Raw genomic sequence first — 18,735 nt, 5'->3', positions numbered from 1 at the left:
GGTTGAATCCAGCTTCAAGGCCTGGCAGTGGCTTTGAGAAGGAGAAGAGGGCAATAAACTACATTTCAATTAAACCCACACACACCCCCACGACTAGAGTAGGGTAAGAAGTGAGCAGAGAGGAGAGGGCTGGAGAGAGAGGGCAGGCTGGGGGGCGTGGGGCCTCCGGGGGGAGTTTCAGTGCCTGGCCCGAGGCCGCCCCCTGGGAGAGGCTCCTGACCCCCGGTCCAAACTCACTCCAGCCCCCTTATTCAGCTGGCGGCTCCAGAGGGCCACGACGAGGGCTGCGTCTGTTCAGTGCTCGTGGGTCTCCCTCACCAGACTGTCAGCTCCAGGAGGGCAGGGGCCTTCGTGTGGTCTTGTTTGCTGCCGCAGCCCCAGCACAGGATGGATGCTCAGCAAATCTGTCGAGTAACTGAGTGCGGAGAAGGAAGCTGGTGGGGCTGGAGGCAGGCAGCTCGCTGAAGCGCGGGGGGCCGGATTAGGGGGAGAGGGAAACCTGGAAGTGTCGGGGGGCTCAGGGGGCCTCCAGGACAATCCCTGCTGACCTTTGACCTGCCCGAGCCCGGGGCGGGAGCCACGCCCCACTGGCCCCGGGACCAGCACTCTGGCAACGTTTGTAACCAACGGGAAACCACGCTGCAGGGCCGCGCTCAGCCTCTGAACGCCTTTAATTGCGAGGTTTTGACCCCTGCAAAGACACACGTCATCAAGAGGCGCCTGTATCATAAAATAATAAAGTGAACCCCAGGAATCCACCTGACCATCTCAGAGTTAACCACGAGTTTGATTTTTGCATTTATTACATTCTTATTTTGGTTGCTTTTTGTGCTTATTACACCCTTATTTTGTTTTTGTGTTTATTACACCCTTATTTTGGCTGACTTTTGTGTTTGGTGGTTTAGTCTTTAGGTCGTGTCCGACTCTTGCAATCCCATGGACTGTAGCCCGCCAGACTCCTCTGTCCAGGCAAGAATACTGGAGTGGGCTGCCATTTCCTTCTTCAGACTTTAGTGCTTATTACGCCCTTATTTTGGCTGACTTTTGTGTTTCTTACACCTTTATTTTGTCTTTTAAGTAATTTTATCACCAAACCCATTTCCTGCCACCCCCTGGGACGGGAGTGTGCAGCTTCACACTTTCTGAAGAGGTGTCCTGTCCTGGGGCTTGTTTTGCTGCTCACTGTGCTCCTGGCTCTGTCCTTGGTGAGGGCAGCTGCGGTTCCTTCCTCTTCTGTAGTGCGTGACTCTCCGTGGGTGTGTGACACTCCGTGGGTGTGTGACACTCTGTGGCATGGAGTATTATCCATCTCTGGTTTGTCATACTTCCAGGGCCCAGGATTGCTTTCATGAATGAGGCTGCTGTTTAAAAAAGCTGCATCACAGCCACCGTTTTGAGCGGGGCTTCTGAGGATGACCCAAGATGGTTCTGTGCCTCTCTCCCACCGCCTTAAAGTACCCTGGGGTCCTCTGACTTTCTCCCCAAGGGCCACCTGCTGCTGCCTGGAGCCATGCTCCCACTGCAGGAACAAGCCGGCGGGCTCCTCGCTGAGCAGCTCAGCTGCAGGCGTGGAAGCCGGTGTTCCTGTGAACTGTGTGGCCGTCTGAGAGGAGCAGCCAGCTGCAGGAGGCTGGCCGGCTGCTGGAGGAGGGACCCAGCACAGCGTGGGGCAAGGGTGCAGACCACACACCCGCCTGGCCTTCAGCTTTGCAAGTCCAGAAACAGCGGGTGCTCTAGGGCGCCTTCCACCTACTCCCACTCATTAAGCCCACAGAGGCCCTTGCTTATACTTCATGCCAACTTCCATTTAGAATGGAAGCCATCCCCCAGCGTCCCTTACCCAGGGACCCAGTCCCAGTGCCACGATGCTTGTAAAGTGGAAGTGGTTGCTTGGTGAGAATGGACTTGGAAGAGAGAGAGGAAAGCCTCAAGAAGGTAACTATCCAAACCCTGGAAAAGCTCTGCATCTTCTGGTCCCGTTCCTGAGCCACCTCCAGGGCTGAGACCACCACATGTCACAGAGCCACATACACCTGCCCTGGAAAAGGCCGGGCCTGCTCTGCAACCGTTCATTTCCATTCATGATGACCTTGCCGAGGCTTTGGACACCATAAAAGATCAAGTGGGTTTTCAGTTTAGTCTGTATGATAGAAACTGCTTATCTTCCTGAGTGTTTTTCCCACACTTAGAGTTCTGGGGACACTCTCCTGTTACCCTATGCATCACCTGTCCTAACTTCTTCCAGAAAGGCAAAGAGTGGGCTTATGTTAAAATACCCACCTATATGTCTACATGAACAGCAAAGCAAGATCAGGAACTTCACAGATATAGGGGAGAACACTGTACCATCACCAGGGAGGAGACTGTTCTTAAGAGTGTGACTAGGATGATTTTTGAGCTTCCTAGCCGACTGGGAACAGAAGGAAACACATGGAGTGGTTTGATTTGAATAACGCAGTTGGTTCACACTTCTAGAGTTTTAAAGGGCAATCAGGAATTAGGTAAGCACAAGGGATCTTGGTTGTTTTTATGGAGTTGTATTAGCAAACAGTTGTGAAGTTTTCATTTCAGACACTTTACTAATAAAAAAGAATGAGGATTCTCATTCTGTGTGAATGAGTCTCACAGACAAAAAATCCGTTTCTGTTGGGAATTGCAAGCAGTTGTCACCTGCACAAGGCCACCAGCAGGCAAGGTTTCCACAGTTCAGTTCAACGTTTATTGAGTACCTACAATGTATCGGACAGTGTTTGACCCCAAAGACACAGAATTGTGATATGAAGTAGGGTGCCATCCCTCAGGAACTCATAATCAGCTGAGAAAAGGGACAAAGAAGTGAACAATAGCACCGCGGTTGGACTCAGATGAGCACTGAGGGCTGGGAGAGCCTTTGACCCACCTTGGGGGAGTGGGGGACTGGGGGGTAAGGTTTTACGAAGTCATGGAGGGAGCCAAGTCTTGAAAAAGGATTTCAGGTCCAGCCCGCTTGCCGAGTCTCCCCAACTAACAGAGTGGTCCTGAGTTTTCAAAGATCCTTGACTCAAAAGAGGGTCATGGCATTCAGACACATCAAGCTCTAGAACACCCTCAACGTCAGAGGAAAAAAAAATCCACAGTTTGGTCTCCTTTCCCTGTAGCAAAGCACCTGTTGGTCAGAGAGGCTGGGGATGAGGGCTTATCTGAACTGCTGGCTGGGCTTCCCAGGTGGCTCAAGTGGTTAAGAATCCACCCACCACTGCAGGAGACACGGGCAGGAGGTGAGGGTTCAATCCCTGGGTTGTGAAGATCCCCTGGAGGAGGAAATGGCAACCCACTCCAGTATTCTTGCCCAGAGAATCCCATGGACAGAGGAGCCTGGTGGGCCACAGTCCATGGGGTCGCAAAGAGTTGGACAGGACTACACACACACTCTCTCTCTCTCTGAACTGGTGGCCAGCAGAGAAGCAGACACACGCTTTGCATGGTCTCCTTACTCCCACATCAGATGCTTACCGTACTGAATGCACGCTCACTACACCGACCTTTCCCTGGGGGCTCATGGACTTGCCATTCTTTGCAGCGTTTGGGGCTCATGCCTCTACGCACCACCAACTGGCTTATGATCAAATCCCCATCAGTTTCTTCATTTGCAACACGAGCGCACTGCTCTGCCATCCGTGGGTCCGCCCTATCAAAGGAAGAGTTAAGCAGTCGCTGCACCGTGAGGGAACCCGGATCATCCCTTACTGGTATGCGGATCACCTGTAGGTGACGCTCCTGGACTGAGACGCTGCTCCGCACTCTGCAGCAGCAGACGGTGGGTGTGGGGGCCGGGTGGAGGTTGCAACTCTGCAGCTGGGAGTTAAGAGCCCTGAATCTGACTTGCATCTCTGCAACTAAGCAGCTGTGGGACCTTCTCATACTCCCACTCTGGGCACCAGCTTGTTAATTCCCAGGTTAAGTGTGGGACAGATGATCACGAGCAGGCCACAGTAAATTCGGGCTTGAGAAATTCATCTGCCGCGAAGCAAGACAAAACTCGTTAAAAGACATGATTAAAGTAAATGGGAAATGAGTGACCGGCCAGGTACCTAGGAAAGGCTGAAGACACCAGCTGAACAGTAGTAGCACAGCAGTCAAAGGTCAGCGCAGAAAAGCAGCACTTTGTCAGAAAGCAGGACTTTTCTTCGGAAAGACCTGCTGTTGGCAGAGGAGCCGCGGGCCCGGGTAAGGGGTCAAGCTGCTCTCAGCCCGGGAGCGCTAATGAGGGGAGGGTCCGCGCCGCAGCGGCAGCCAATGAGAGGGCCTACAGATGACGTCACGAGCCCCTCGGCTCCTCATTGGCGGCCTCCGGGCTGTGCGGACCTCCGGGCCGGGCGGCCGGAGGCAGACTAACCCCGGCCAAGAGCTTCGTCCAGCCTTTAGTTACTAGCGAACCTCGCACTCAGTCTGCCTCAACCAGAAGGGAGAAATTGCCCAGAAAAAGAGAGTTCTCACCCACCCCAAACGCTGGATTTACCATCCTGAGGTTAACCTCTTTTTCTTTAGTGAAAGTGGAAAGTTTGTTTTGCTTTAATCCAAATACAATGATTTAATTAACCACTTTAACCGTTTAATGACACTGAGCATACATCCTTGGGCTTCCCTGGTGGCTCAGACAGTAAAGAATCTGCCTGCAATGCGGGAGACCCGGGCTCGATCCCTGGGTGGGGAAGATCCCCTGGAGAAGAGAATGGCAACCCCCTCCAGTATTATTCTTGGGGCTTCCCTTGTAGTTCAGTTGATAAAACAGCTGCCTACAATGCAGGAGACCTGGGTTCAGTTCCTGGGTGGGCAAGATCTCCTGGAGAAGGAAAGAACAACCCACTCCAGCACTCTTGCCTGGAGAATCCCATGGACAGAGGAGCCTGGGGGGCTACAGTCCATGGGATCCCAAAAGAGTCAGACAGGACTGAGCGACTAACAGTTTCAGTCTCCATACACCCTTTGGCTGGTCACCATTTATTTCCCCATGGTGACACTCAAGGCCGGGAGCAAAGACATTTCTCAAACGGTGGTGCACAGAGGGACTCAATGCTGGTTGCACACACGGGCCCCACCCCAGGGGCCCTTCTGACTCTGGAACCTGCAGGTTGAAGAAACAGGCAGAGCCAGCAATGTGGACCCCACTTTGGGAACCAGACATTAAAAATATCTTCAGAGCTTGTTACAAGTGCAAATTCTCAGACTATGCCCTTCCAGACCTACTGAATCAGAAACTGTGAGTTGGGGTCTGGTCATCTGAGTTTTGCGGCTTCCCAGGTGGCTCAGTGGTAAAGAATCCGCCTGCAATGCAGGAGACATAGGTTCTGTCCCTGGGTTGGGAAGATGCCCTGGAGAAGGAAATGGCAACCCATTCCAGTGTTCTTGTCTGGAGAATCCCATGGACAGAACCTGGTGGGCTACAGTTCACAGGGTTGCACGGGTTGGACACGACTGAGCAACTAAACAAAATATCCGTGTTTTAACAAGTCCTCCCAATGGTTATGATGCACCCTCAAGTTTGAGAACTGATTTACTCCTATTATTTCTTTTTTTTTTTTAAACTCTTTCCCTAATTTTTAAAAAATTATATATTTTAATTGAAGTATAATTGCTTTACAATATTGGTTTGATTTGTGCCATGCATCAACATGAATTAGGTGTACATATGTCCCCTCCCTGAGAACTGACTTTAATCAGCTCATCATGACCCGCAAGATGGTCTCAGAACAATCTGGAGAGCTGCTCTACAATCCACTTGCTCCCACGGTCTCAGAACGTTAGGGCTAGGCGAGCCTGTGGTCCGGTCCTTCTGGGGGAGATAATTCTGGAACGTCTCCCCTGCTCTCACCCTGAAATTCCTGGGCTCCTCACCAGGGCTCCTCACAGCTCCAGTGGTTTCGACCCTGAGTAGCTAGACAACCTGACCGGCCTCTTGAGAAACCTATATGCAGATCAGGAAGCAACAGTTAGAACTGGACATGGAACAACAGACTGGCTCCAAATAGGAAAAGGAATACGTCAAGGCTGTATATTGTCACCCTGCTTATTTAACTTCTATGCAGAGTACATCATGAGAAACACTGGGCTGGAAGAAGCACAAGCTGGAATCAAGATTGCCAGGATAAATATCAGTAACCTCAGATATGCAGATGACACCACCCTTATGGCAGAAAGTGAAGAGGAACTAAAAAGCCTCTTGATGAAAGTGAAAGAGGAGAGTGAAAAAGTTGGCTTAAAGCTCAACATTCAGAAAACAAAGATCATGGCATCTGGTCCCATCACTTCATGGCAAATAGATGGGGAAACAGTGGAAACAGAGTATTCTTGGAAGCTCCAAAATCACTGCAGATGGTGATAGCAGCCATGAAATTAAAAGACGCTTACTCCTTGGAAGGAAAGTTATGGCCAACCTAGATAGCATATTAAAAAGCAGAGATATTACTTTGCCAACAAAGGTCTGTCTAGTCAAGGCTATGGTTTTTCCTGTGGTCATGTATGGATGTGAGAGTTGGACTGTGAAGAAAGCTGAGCACTGAAGAATTGATGCTTTTGAACTGTGGTGTTGGAGAAGACTCTTGAGAGTCCCTTGGACTGCAAGGAGATCCAACCAGTCCATTCTGAAGGAGATCAGCCCTGGGATTTCTTTGGAAGGAATGATGCTAAAGCTGAAACTCCAGTACTTTGGCCACCTCATGCGAAGAGTTGACTCATTGGAAAAGACTCTGATGCTGGGAGGGATTGCGGGCAGCAGGAGAAGGGGACGACAGAGGATGAGATGGCTGGATGGCATCACCGACTCGATGGACGTGAGTTTGAGTGAACTCCGGGAGATGGTGATGGACAGGGAGGCCTGGCGTGCTGCAGTTCATGGGTCGCAAAGAGTCGGACACGACTGAGCGACTGGACTGAACTGAACTGCACCAGAGATGCACCAGTGACAGCCCTTTCCCAGAAGCGGCTGAGATGGTTTCTGTGTGTCCACATGCTGAGCGTGAACTTGGTACCCAGGGCAGCCTTGTCCTGCCCCACGGCCTGGGGAGCAGAGGAAGCTGGTCTGCAGGAGGAGTGAGGCAGACACAGATTCCGGGATGGGAGGTGGGAAGGGAACATCCCCCAGGCCCTTCTGGCCCTGCACTCCCTGCCCCTGCCTCCCTCTCAGACTTAACTCGGCTACTGGCACTGGCTCACGGGACTCTGTGAGCTAAAGAGAGGATCACTTGTACAGCCCACCTGGGACCCTGCTGCCTTCCAGCCCTCGGAGAGTCCCCAGCCTGAATTCTCTAATAACAGAGACTGGCTCTGTTTTGCTATAAAATCGTCCCGGCTAACACATGTGGATTCCTCAGATTTGCCACCAAGGACTCTTGAGGGATTCAACTTTGTTTTACAGGCAGGGAAGCAGCCTCAGTGACCTGCCCAGGGTTATGTGAGCCCTGAGCTTGCGGGCCACTGCTGCAGGGGACTCACTCTCATGACCTTGGGTCACAGCCCAGGGCTGTCCCCGCAGCAAGGCAGTCAACCTCAGGCCTTTCTTCCTCCTCTTGTCAGCTTTTAATAAATCAGTTTCATTTTCAAACTACTGCCCAGAATAGTCTGTGATCAGTAAAAAGCTGCTGACAGCACTGTCTATTCTAGGAAGTTATTTTATTTTCTGATGAACTGTCATGGGAATGGATGGTTTGAATGTTTCTGTCACTGAAGGAGCCTGACAGATGTTACCCTGGTCCTTACCCCACCCAGATTTCTTTTGTAAGAAAGATGATATCATTTCACCATGATATGATCCAGTAATTCCACTCCTGGGTATTTATCTGAAGAAAATGGAAACACTAATTAAAAAGGATATATCCACCCGTGTTCACTGCAGCTTTATTTTCAATAATAACTAAGACATGGAAAGAGCTTAAGTGTCCACACACAGATGAGTGGATAAAGAAAATTTAAAATGCAAGATATAATGTGTGTTATATATTATAATATATATATTACTCAGCCATAAAAATATATGAAATTTTGCCATTGGCAACAACATGGATGTACCTCGAGGGTGTTATGCTAAATGAAATGTCAGACATAGAAAGATAAGTACCATATGATGATCTCACTACTGCGTGGACTCTAAAACAAAACAAAGCTCACAAACAGATGGGTGGTTGCAGGGCTGGGGTTTGGGTGACATGGGGAAGGGGTTTGAGGTAAATTTCCAGTTAGATAAGTAAGCCGTGGGATGTAATGTATGATCCCATGACTATGGTTAATATTGTTTGTGTATTTCCAAGTGGCTATGAGAGTAAATCTTAAAAGTTCTCATCATAAGAAAACAGTTCTCATCAGTACCTTGCCTGAGTGACTGTTATCAGACTCAGAGATCGTGCTGGTCAGAGAAGGCAGGGAGCAAAAAGAGAATTACCAGCTGCCCTTGCTCCTGGGAGGCAGAACTGCTGCTCTGCGTGCCTTATGGCCACCTGGACCTTTCTGTGCGTTCCTGTACTGGGGGACCCCCCCATGAGGTGGAACCGTCCTCCCACTGTCGAGGCTGAAGATGGCCAGGCGCTCATGGTGCCAGACTCCCCTGTGACTGCAGTGAAGGGGGTCACTCAGCTGTGCCTGGCAGATTCCCCCCGGAGCTCAGCGGCGTCCTGACTCGGCGCGGTTGCTCCGGCAGCGCTTGCGGGGCGGGTCCCGGGGCACCTGGCCCCACACCCGGCGGTGCAGCCACGCCTCCTCCCTGCCAGACGGGTCCTGGGGAGGACTGCCAGCCTCTGCCGCTAGGGCCCCGCTTCCCAGACTGGTCTGCATCTTCCCAGAGATTGTGAGCCACCTGAGATTAATTCCATTTCTGCCTAAATAAGCCAGGGTTGGGCTCTGTGGCTTCTAACAAAGATCAGGACTGAGGGGTGAAGCTTCCCAAAGGAGGGCGGGTCCTGGCGGCGCCCAGGTGGAAGAAGGGCACCGGGGCAGGAAGAAGGGCACCGGGGCAGGAAGAAGGGCACCGGGGCAGGAAGAAGGGCACCGGGGCAGGAAGAAGGGCACCGGGGCAGGCAGGGGGCCCGCGCACGTGGGCCTTCAGGCCGGGTCTCCGCGCGGAGGAAAGGGTCACGTGCAGGTCAGAGCCCCGCACAGGGTTAGCAGGGATCACAGCAACGGCCTGGAGGGTTTCCTGCGAGTCTGGCTTCTTTCCTGTGCTGCTTTCTGAGCTTTTCCCTTAAGAATGCTGGGCTTTTCCTTTGTGGAAGCGGAGGGCGGGTCAGGAGGGGAGGGGAGGCTTTCAGAGCTCTGCATGGGCAGCTTCTCGGGAGCCTCAGGGCGCCCCTGCTTCCAGCCCCAAGAGCCCAAAAGTTTAGCCCTTCACCTGACCTGTCATTTAACTGTGGATGGGTTTCCTTTCTTTCTTTCTTTCTATCACGTTCGTTTCAGGGGTACAGCATAATGATTCAAGGGTTTTTTTTCTTTGCAGATTGTATTCCATTATGGGTTATTACAAGACACTAGATATAATTCCCTGTGGTATGCAGTAAATCCTGGCTGCTTATCTATTTTAGGTATGGTGGCTTCTATCTGTTAATCCCATACTCCTAATTTGTCTCTCCCCACATCCCTTTCCCCTTCGACAACCATAATTTTGTTTTCTGTCTTTGTCTCTTTCTGTTTTGTATGTAGATTCATTTGTATTATTTTTTAGATTCCACGTGTAAGTGATATCATATAGTATTTCTCTTTGTCTGATTTATTTCACTCAGCATAATATTCTTAGGTTCATCCATGTTGTTGTAAATGATACTTTATTCTCTTTTATGCTGGGTAATATTCCATTGTACATACATACATCTTTTTATTGTGCTTATTCTTTTTAAACTTATTTTTGATTGATATATAGTTGAGTTACACTGTTGTGTTACTTACTGCTGTATAGAATGTGATTCAGTTATACATGCAGATGTTCCTTTTCACATTCTTTTCCATGACGGTTTATCACAGGCTACCGCGCAGTGTCCTGTGCTGCACAGGAGGACCTCGCTGTTCACCCATCCAAGCAGCATACACCAGTTTGCACCTGCTCATCCCCAACAACCCACCCAACCCTTCCTGCCCCTTACCCTTGGCGACCACCAGTCTCTGCACTACGTCCCCGATTCCGTTTGTTTCATAAACAGGTTCATCTGTGTCGTGTTTCAGATTCCACATATAAGTGACGTCATGCAGTATTTGTCTGTCTGACTTACTTCACTTAGGATGATAATCTCTAGCTCCATCCATGTTGCTGCAAATGGCATTATTTTATTCCTTTTTATGGCTGAGTAGTATTCCATTTCCTGTATGTGCCACATCTTTTTTATCCATTCATCTGTCAATAAACATTTAGGTTATTTCCCTTAGACGATTCCAGTAGTCTAAGCTACTGTGAATAGTGCTCTGAAGAACATAGGGGTGCATGAATCTTTTTGAATTATAATTTTGTCCTGATATATGCCCAGGAGTGGGGGTGCTGGATCGTATGGTAATTCCACGTCGAGTTTTCTGAGGAACCTCCATACGGTTTACACAGTGGAGCACCGACTTACTTTCCCACCAACAGTGTAAGCGGCGTCCTTTTCTCCACACCTTCTCCAGCACTTGTTATTTGTAGACTTTTAATGATGGCCATTCTGACTGGTGTGAGGTGGTACCTCATTGAATTTTTGATTTGCATTTCTCTAATAATTAGTGATGTTGAGCATCTTCTCCTGTGTCTACTGGCCATCTGTATATCTTCTTTCAAGAAATGGCTATTAAAATCTGCCCATTTTTTTTAATTTTTATTTTTTATAGCATCGCCTGAGCTGTTTGGAGAGTAAGTCCTTGTCAGTCACATCATTTGCAGGCATTTTCTCACATCCTGTGGTTGCCTTTTTTCAGTTTTCTGTTTTTCCCAAGGGTTTCCTTTGCTGTGCAAAAGCTTGTACGTTTGATTAAGTCCCATTTGTTTTATTTTTGCTTTGGGAGACTGATCTAAGAAAATATTGCTAGAATTTCTGTCATATCATGTTTTCCCACCTATGCTGTCTTCTAGGAGTTATTTGGTGTCATGTCTCAATTCAGGCCTTTAAACCACCCAACGTTCATTTTTGTATGCCGTGTGAGGGAATGTTCTCATTTCACTGATTACACGCAGCTATGAACCCAGCTGGAGCCCAGGCCCTCACCCAGGAGCCAACACCACCCGGACAACCTGTGGGCCCGGCTGCCCCTTCCACAAATGTATCGGTGCTCCTTGCGCAGAGACTGCAGCTCAGGCTCCCTCGTTCCCTTACAAGCAGGGGAGCGTGAAGCCTGCTCTGCGTCCCAAGCTTCCTGGGCTCCTGGAGGCGCCTTCATCTGGCCTCCTGTGGCCAAAGACCCAGGACCCCAGAGCACACAGGGCTGTTTCTGGGCTGGCCGGGAGGCAGAAGTACCACGTTCGTCCAGGCTTCTGTCCGCCTGTCCCAATGCAGGAAAGCTGCAGAGCCCCCTCCTGACAAGGGTGGGCGCCCCGGTCAGCATGGACCAGCTGCACGGAGCCAAAGGATGCGCCGCTGGGGCCTGTTAACAGACAGAATCAGCCCCAGGCCACCCTTCGTTCAGAAGCTGAGCTCTAAGTCACCCATGCTCCTCTCTGTGGCATATTCATTTGGGATGTCTGTATACAAGGCTGGGAATGAGGTCTGTCTTTTTCTCTCTCTTAGGAAAATTTCTAAACAAAAACCCGAACATCAACAACAACAAACCAACATGATGTCCAGGGCAGTGCTGGCTCTGAGCATCTTTCTACCAGACTACCAATTAATTCTATCAATTAATCTTTCTGAGCCTCAGCTTCCTTGTAAATACTTCCTGACCCCAAAGTGCCTCAGAGTAGGAGGGTCCAGACACCCCTTTCTGCTCAGCAGCCAGCTGCACAGTGTCCAGAAACTCAGCTGCATTGAGACTGGGAGCCTCCCCTGTCATCTGGTAGGTTTCATGTGGAGGGGCTGTCTGCCTCCGTGACATCACAGAGAAGCCCAGACCTCAGCCTAAAACCTCAGGAAACATTCATTTATCAAAGGACAGTCATCAGGGAATAGGGTATTGTTCGTGTTTGAAGTGTGTGTGTTTTTTTTAAGTGCCTTTGAAAAGAAAGCTATAAAACTGCACGATGACTCAGGAGTTTGCCAATTATCCTTTCATGCTCCTGACAATAGTCTGAGTTTGATCTTTAGCTGTTTCACACATAAGAGGCAGACCGTGTTTATAAGTTCAAGCAGTGGCCTTGATTTCACAGAGAAATTAGGAAAACTTGTTAGCTCACACATGGCCCACGTTGAGTGGATCAGCTTGCTCCTGTGAAGCTGGGTCTCCTGGAAGAGGACTCTTCAGGGAGCCTGTATGTGCTCCTAATTACAGCAGCTACATGATCACTGCTCCAGAAGTAAGGTGCATGAATGGTTGGGAGATGGGATGAGACCTTTGAGGCAGTGAGTCATGTTCTTTCAAGTTGGGAAGGCGAAGACCCATGGGTTTGAGCATCAGTAGACTGGTGAATCAACAGGACTTGGCTGTAGTTTGCATTCCTTTCTTTCTCAAGGATGGAAATTAATATCTGGTGTCTATGGGGCCTTTTTTCAATCTCTTCTCAGAATAAAACCCTCATTGTTGGATTCCACGTCTTGACGGTCATTCTGCACAGACAGTCACCCAACCGGGGGTGGGGTGGGGCGAAGGTGCGGGGAGTAAGAAGGAGCTTCAGAAGACAAAGCCAGCTTGAGAGCCCCACTCCTCGCCGCTTTCCCTCAGTACAAAGAAGGCGCTTCGCAAAGATCTGCTCTCCCCTCCTCCCAGCATGTTAGCAGGGCCGCCCCCATGGTGGGACTCCCCGCTCAGAGGGGCCTGGGGATGGAGTCAGGCCACAGGTCACGGCTGCAGGCCCCTGACCCCCAGAGGCCTGCTGGCCCGCGAGGGCACACACAGCTCCTCAACGAACTCGGTGCCCGCTGCTCACTCCCCGTTGGGGTCTGGGGTAACAATGCCATTCTGGGGGCCTCCACTCACCTCCATCATGCTCAGGGCAGACTGTCTGCCTTTCAGGTTGTTTAGGGAACGTTTTGAATCTAATTCTAAGGAAGCGTGGGCGTGCCAGTCTGCTGTCCTGGCGCTCCTCTCTCGGCAGCTCTGTCCCTCTCTGCCTGGTTATGACATCCAGATTGAACTCATGGGAGGGATAAATTGGGAGACTGGGACTGACATATGCATACCGTTATATACCTGTATATACCCACGCACACCGCTGTATACCACACATACCGCTATGTACCCATGCATACTGCTGTGTAAATACACATACTGCTATATACCTACACATACCCCTAGATACCCACGCATACTGCTATATGCCTATATATACTGCCATATACTATAGATACCACTGTATACCCACGCATACCACTCTATACGTAAGCATACTGCTATATAGCTATATATACTGCCATATACCTATACATACCACTGTATACCCACGCATACCACTCTATATGTAAGCATACCGCTATATACCCACGCATACCGCTATATACCTATAGATACCACTATACACCCACGCATACCGCTCTATATGTAAGCATACCACTATATAGCTATATATACTGCCATATACCTATACATACCACTGTATACCTATAGATACCACTATACACCCACGCATACCACTCTATACGTAAGCATACCGCTCTATAGCTGTATATGCTGCTATATACCTATACATACCACTGTATACCCACGCATACCACTGTATACCACACATACCGCTATGTACCCATGCATACTGCTGTGTAAATACACATACTGCTATATACCTACACATACCCCTAGATACCCACGCGTACCGCTATATGCCTATATATACCACTGTTTACCCACGCATACCGCTCTATACGTAAGCATACCGCTATGTAGCTGTATATGCTGCCATATACTATAGATACCACTGTACACCCACGCATACCGCTGTCTACATGTACATACTGCTATATACACATAATAACTAATAAGGACCTACTGTATAGCACAGGGGCTTCCCTTGTGGCTCAGCTGATAAAGAATCCGCCTGCAATATGGGAGACCTTGGTTCGATCCCTGGAGAAGGGAATGGCTACCCACTCCAGTATTCTGACCTGGAGAGTTCCCTGGACTGTATAGTCCATGGGGTCGCAAAGGGTCGGACACGACTGAGCGACTTTCACAGGGAACTCAATACTCTGTAATGAGCTATATGGGAAAAGAATCTAAAAAATAGTGCATTTATGTGCATCTGGCTTTCCCTAGTGGCTTAGACAGTAAATGCCTGCAATGCAGGCGGCCCGGTTTCAATCCCTGGGTCGGGAAGATTCCTTGGAGAAGGAAGTGGCACCGTACTGCAGTATTCCTGCCTGGATAATTCCATGGACAGAGGAACCTGGTGGGCTACAGTCCATGGGGTTGCAAAGAGTCAGGCACGACTGAGTAACTCACACACACACACACAGCTTTTAATAGATAATAGAGAAATAGGTAGATATGTGTGTATGTATTTGTGGAAACATCAGAGTTTGTGCGTGTGTGTGTTCACCTGTGTTCGTAGATGTATGTGTAACTGGTTCACTTTGCTGTACAGCAGAAACTAACATGACATTGTAAATCAAGTATACTCCAATAAAAATCGAAAGCAAAGAAACAAAGCAAGATGCAAGCAACTCTGCAGTACAAATATATCTTTAAATAAGAACGGACTGTACTTTGCTGGTGGGACTGGGTCTATGATGTTCTTTAAAAAGTCATTAAGGAATACTTCTGATATGCAAAAAGGCACAGGGAATGCCAGTGACCACCTGTGTGCTGCCACTAAACTCCAGAAAGAAAACATCAGAAACACCACTGCAGCCTCCTGCTTAAAGAGCCCCAAACGCTAAAGCAGAGCTTTGCCATTTGCTCCCTAGCTGAGATCAACAGCAGTTTGTGGGGTCGCAGTGAAACACAGCTTCTGAGTTGGATCTGGTAGGACACTGCAGAGCTGCTCTGGGCCTAGGAGGCTGCTAACGATCATGATCTCCATCATTGCATCTTTCTGCATCCAAAGTGGGGCCCCGGCTGCAAGATCGACACGGGGAGGTCTGTGTGGCCTTGGGATCCTGACTTCAGCCCACTGAGCCCCCTTTTCACCCTGATTATAACTACGCCTCGAGGTGGGGGCTGTTGTCAGGCCCGAATGGTGACATATCGCTCAGGCCCACAAGCTTCTGCTTTGCCCAGACCTCCGCCGCGCCACCCTGCCCAGACTTCAGGTCAAGCTGGCTCTTCTCCCTCTAGACTCCTGCTCGAGAACGTGGTATACTGTCGACCCAGCCTCTCCTTCAGTGGTCAGCGTCTATGAAGAATTGCCATAAATTTTGAGCACCCCAACTGCATCAGATATTGTGTATAGGCTTTACAGCATAAAGAACTGTCCCCTGTCTTCTGTGATGAAAGGATAACCTTAGCGTTACACTCATTTGCAGGAGAGGAAGCTGAGGCCCGGACAGCGTGGGCCTTGCAGCAGTCGGAACACGGGCAGTGCTGAGGGGCCACAGCAAACGTGCTAAGAGGGTGGGATTTGGGGCACAGATCGTCCCCAGACCATCCACCACAGGCTGACTGTTTTCCTGCCAGGCTGGTCCGTCCATTTATTTGCTTGTCTTTTAGCCACTTGTGGTCAGACCATACTGTTCAGCGGAGGGACCCAGGGGAGGCCCTCATAGGGGTTTCCTGTGGGTTCCACAGCAGCGCGAGCTGCAGCCTCCAAGCACCACAAGGTACAACCTGGGGGAAGCAACTGCTGCTATTGCTGTATCACCCGTGAGATGAAAGTCTGATGGAATAAACGCGTTTACTAGAAACATCCATGGATGCTTTTGTGCTGTGTGCTCAGTCGATAAGTCATTTCCAACTCTGTGTGACCCCATGGACTGTAGCCCGCCAGGCTCCTCTGTCCTGGGATTCTCCAGGCAAGAATACTGGAGTGGGTTGCCATGTCCTTCTCCAGGGCATCTTCCTGACCCAGGGATTGAACCCGCGTCTCTTGCATCTCCTGTAACAGCAGGCAAATTCCACCTGGGAAGCCCATGGATGCCTTACATACATTATTATCTTACAAACATGAGATAATAATAAACTTGACTTGGCCCCTGCTTTGGCTCAGGATCGTCTGCAGTCAAACCTTCTGGGAAGTGATCACGCAGACAAGGATGGCAGCCAGCCCGAGCCGTCTGGGCCGTCGGGTGGCCTCAGGGCTCCCCTTCGCCCCACAGCACTTCCTGGCAGCTCAGTCCCCAGCCTTTGGCATCACTCACCTGGGGATTACTTCTTCTTTGTCTTATAAACAGCCAATCACATGCCTAGGTTAGTTATTAACCCCGGGGCTGGCTCTGAGATTTCAGAACCTTGTCTTCCTCAGATTGAGCACACAAAGCAGAGCTGACCAAAGAAACACACAGACATACAGACACACACACATGCATGCACACACTCACACACAGACACACAGAGACACACACACGCACACAGACATGCACGCACACACACACAGACACACACACAGAGACACACGCGCACACACAGACACACACATACACACACGCACACACAGACACACACACAGAGACACGCGCACACACAGACATGCACAGACACACACACACACACAGAGACACACGCGCACACACAGACACGCACAGATACACACGCACACACAGACACACACACAGAGACACACGCGCACACACACACACATACACACACACACACACACACACACACAGAATGTGAAGCGCAAGCTAGTTTTGAGAGTGTGGCTGGATTTGAGAATTGGTCAACAAGGGAAGTGTGCTGAGACCAGCCTTCACCACGAGATCCTGTTCACGTGTGTGTGCGTATGCTCAGCCGTGTCTGGCTCTTTGCACCCCCAGGGACTGTAACCGCCAGGCGTCTCTGTCTATGAAATTTTCCCGGCAAGAATACTGGAGTGGGTTGCCATTTCCTTGTCTAGGAGATCTTTCTGACACACAGAATCCTGTTTATATTATCCTGTATGATATACAGCTCTTTTTAATACCCCTCCCGCAGTGGAAGCCTTCACTGCTCTCTGCTCCCTAGCAATTCTTTCTGATGAAAGGACACGGCTTCCATTTGGTGAGGGGGGCTTCAGTGCCCAGATAAAGGGAGCAGGAGGAGATAGGAATGGAGAACAGGGCTCAGAGCAGGAGGGTGGGCTGCAGTTTATTTCCAAGAAATAAAAAAGGATTAAGGTACAGAAAGAGCAGTGCCCCGAGTCTGGAACACTGATAAGAACCTTCCTTCTCTATGGCTCTTTTTTACTTTTTCTGCATCCAGTTTAAAACAAAACCTTAGGAAAAAGTTCCTGCAGTTTTCAACTTGATGCAAATTATAAACAAATACTATACTGGACACAGCCCAGCTGCAGGGAATCCAAAAGTCAACTGTTAACAAATGAGCTTTACTCTTGGGCCTAATAAGAACCCAGGCTTCTAAGCTGAGGACACCTTGATTTCACTTGTAAATTTTGGTTTTAGTTGGCTGAGCTCAAGTGCGGAAGGTCCTGAGAAAAGCCTCCAGGGCTTGTCCCAGGCTGAGCCCTTCCGGGAGGCTGGTGGGAAGGGGAGCGCTTTATCACCTCTGCGGGTGCTGCCCTGCCTTGTCCGTGGTTTTTAAAGGAGTTTCCTGTGTACTGGGTTCATTTGGTGTAAAGAAAGCTTGTCTCACCCAAGCTAAGGAAAAAGACACCCCTCCAAGAGGCTGTGAATCACCCAGGAGCCAGAGGCAGACGCTGGGAGAGCATGCCCTCAGCAGGGAGACGGAGCAGAGAGGTCACGGCTGAGACCGCGCGGCTGGAGGAGCCATTCATTCCTGCTGCTGCTGCGACAGCTGGCATGGACACGGTGGCTCAAAGTGACGCAAGTTTAATTTTTGTTGGTTCTTTTTAAAAAAAGATTTATTGAGATACAATCACAGATCATACAATTCACCCACTGAAGGCATACAACTCAGGCTTTCAGCATAAACACAGGTATGGACAACTGTCACCACAGCCAATTATAGAACATTTTCATCGCCTCAAAAAGAAACCCCATACCCTTTTCCCTCAGCCCCTTACATCCCTAAACCCCTGCTCCGAGGCGAGCTAGAACCTAGTTCTGTCTGGGGTCGGGGACCGAGGTGGGCCTCCTTTGGAGCGAGGTCCGGCTCCGGGGCTGAGTGGGGTCAGAGTGCGGGGCGCGGGCCTCCGAGCCTCTGCAGCAAGGAACTCGGCCGCAGGCGTCCAGCAAGACCAGGCCTGAAGCTCTCGTGCCCCAGGACCGCGGCGGAGCGCCCCCCAAACGAGGGCAGGAGGAGGACCAGGCCCCAGCTCACATGCGACGTGCCCAGAACGCGGCCTCGGCAACAGGGAGCTGGTGCGGGTGGAGAAAGGCTGCCTCCCTGCTTCTCCTGGGAAGACAGTCCCTGGAGCCGGGAGAGAGGGGGCCCTGTGCTCTTGGCCCCCACGTTCTGGAGGGGGTCTCATCCTGCTGAGCGGGAGTCCTGAAGTCCAAAGTCAATCTCGCTTGTCTAAGTCAGCGTCATCAGAGCTGGCTCTTCTTGGAGGCTCTGGGGAGAATCCATTTCCTTGTCCTTCTGGGGACCACCCATGTCCTTAGGCCTGTGGGCTCTTTCTCC

General features: G+C 50.2%; 1 long non-coding RNA gene across 2 annotated transcripts; it reads left to right on the top strand.

The window, feature by feature from the left end:
• Positions 1-8,592: 8,592 nt before the first annotated feature.
• LOC147363842 (uncharacterized) lies at positions 8,593-12,656 on the top strand. 2 transcript variants are annotated; one of them, XR_015133831.1, is made up of 3 exons: positions 8,593-8,815; positions 9,461-9,545; positions 9,982-12,656. It is a non-coding gene; the product is annotated as an uncharacterized LOC147363842 (long non-coding RNA). The 2 variants fall into 2 exon arrangements; XR_015133832.1 differs by lacking the exon at positions 8,593-8,815 and adding an exon at positions 8,880-9,109.
• Positions 12,657-18,735: the final 6,079 nt, after the last annotated feature.

The sequence above is a fragment of the Bos grunniens genome, chromosome 10 (genome assembly GCF_055505025.1).
Source record: "Bos grunniens cultivar Pamir isolate PY7600 chromosome 10, Bosgru_T2T1.0, whole genome shotgun sequence".
NCBI lineage: Eukaryota > Metazoa > Chordata > Mammalia > Artiodactyla > Bovidae > Bos > Bos grunniens.
Note: the sequence above shows the minus strand (reverse complement) of the source record. Positions and strands in the feature narration are given on the sequence as shown.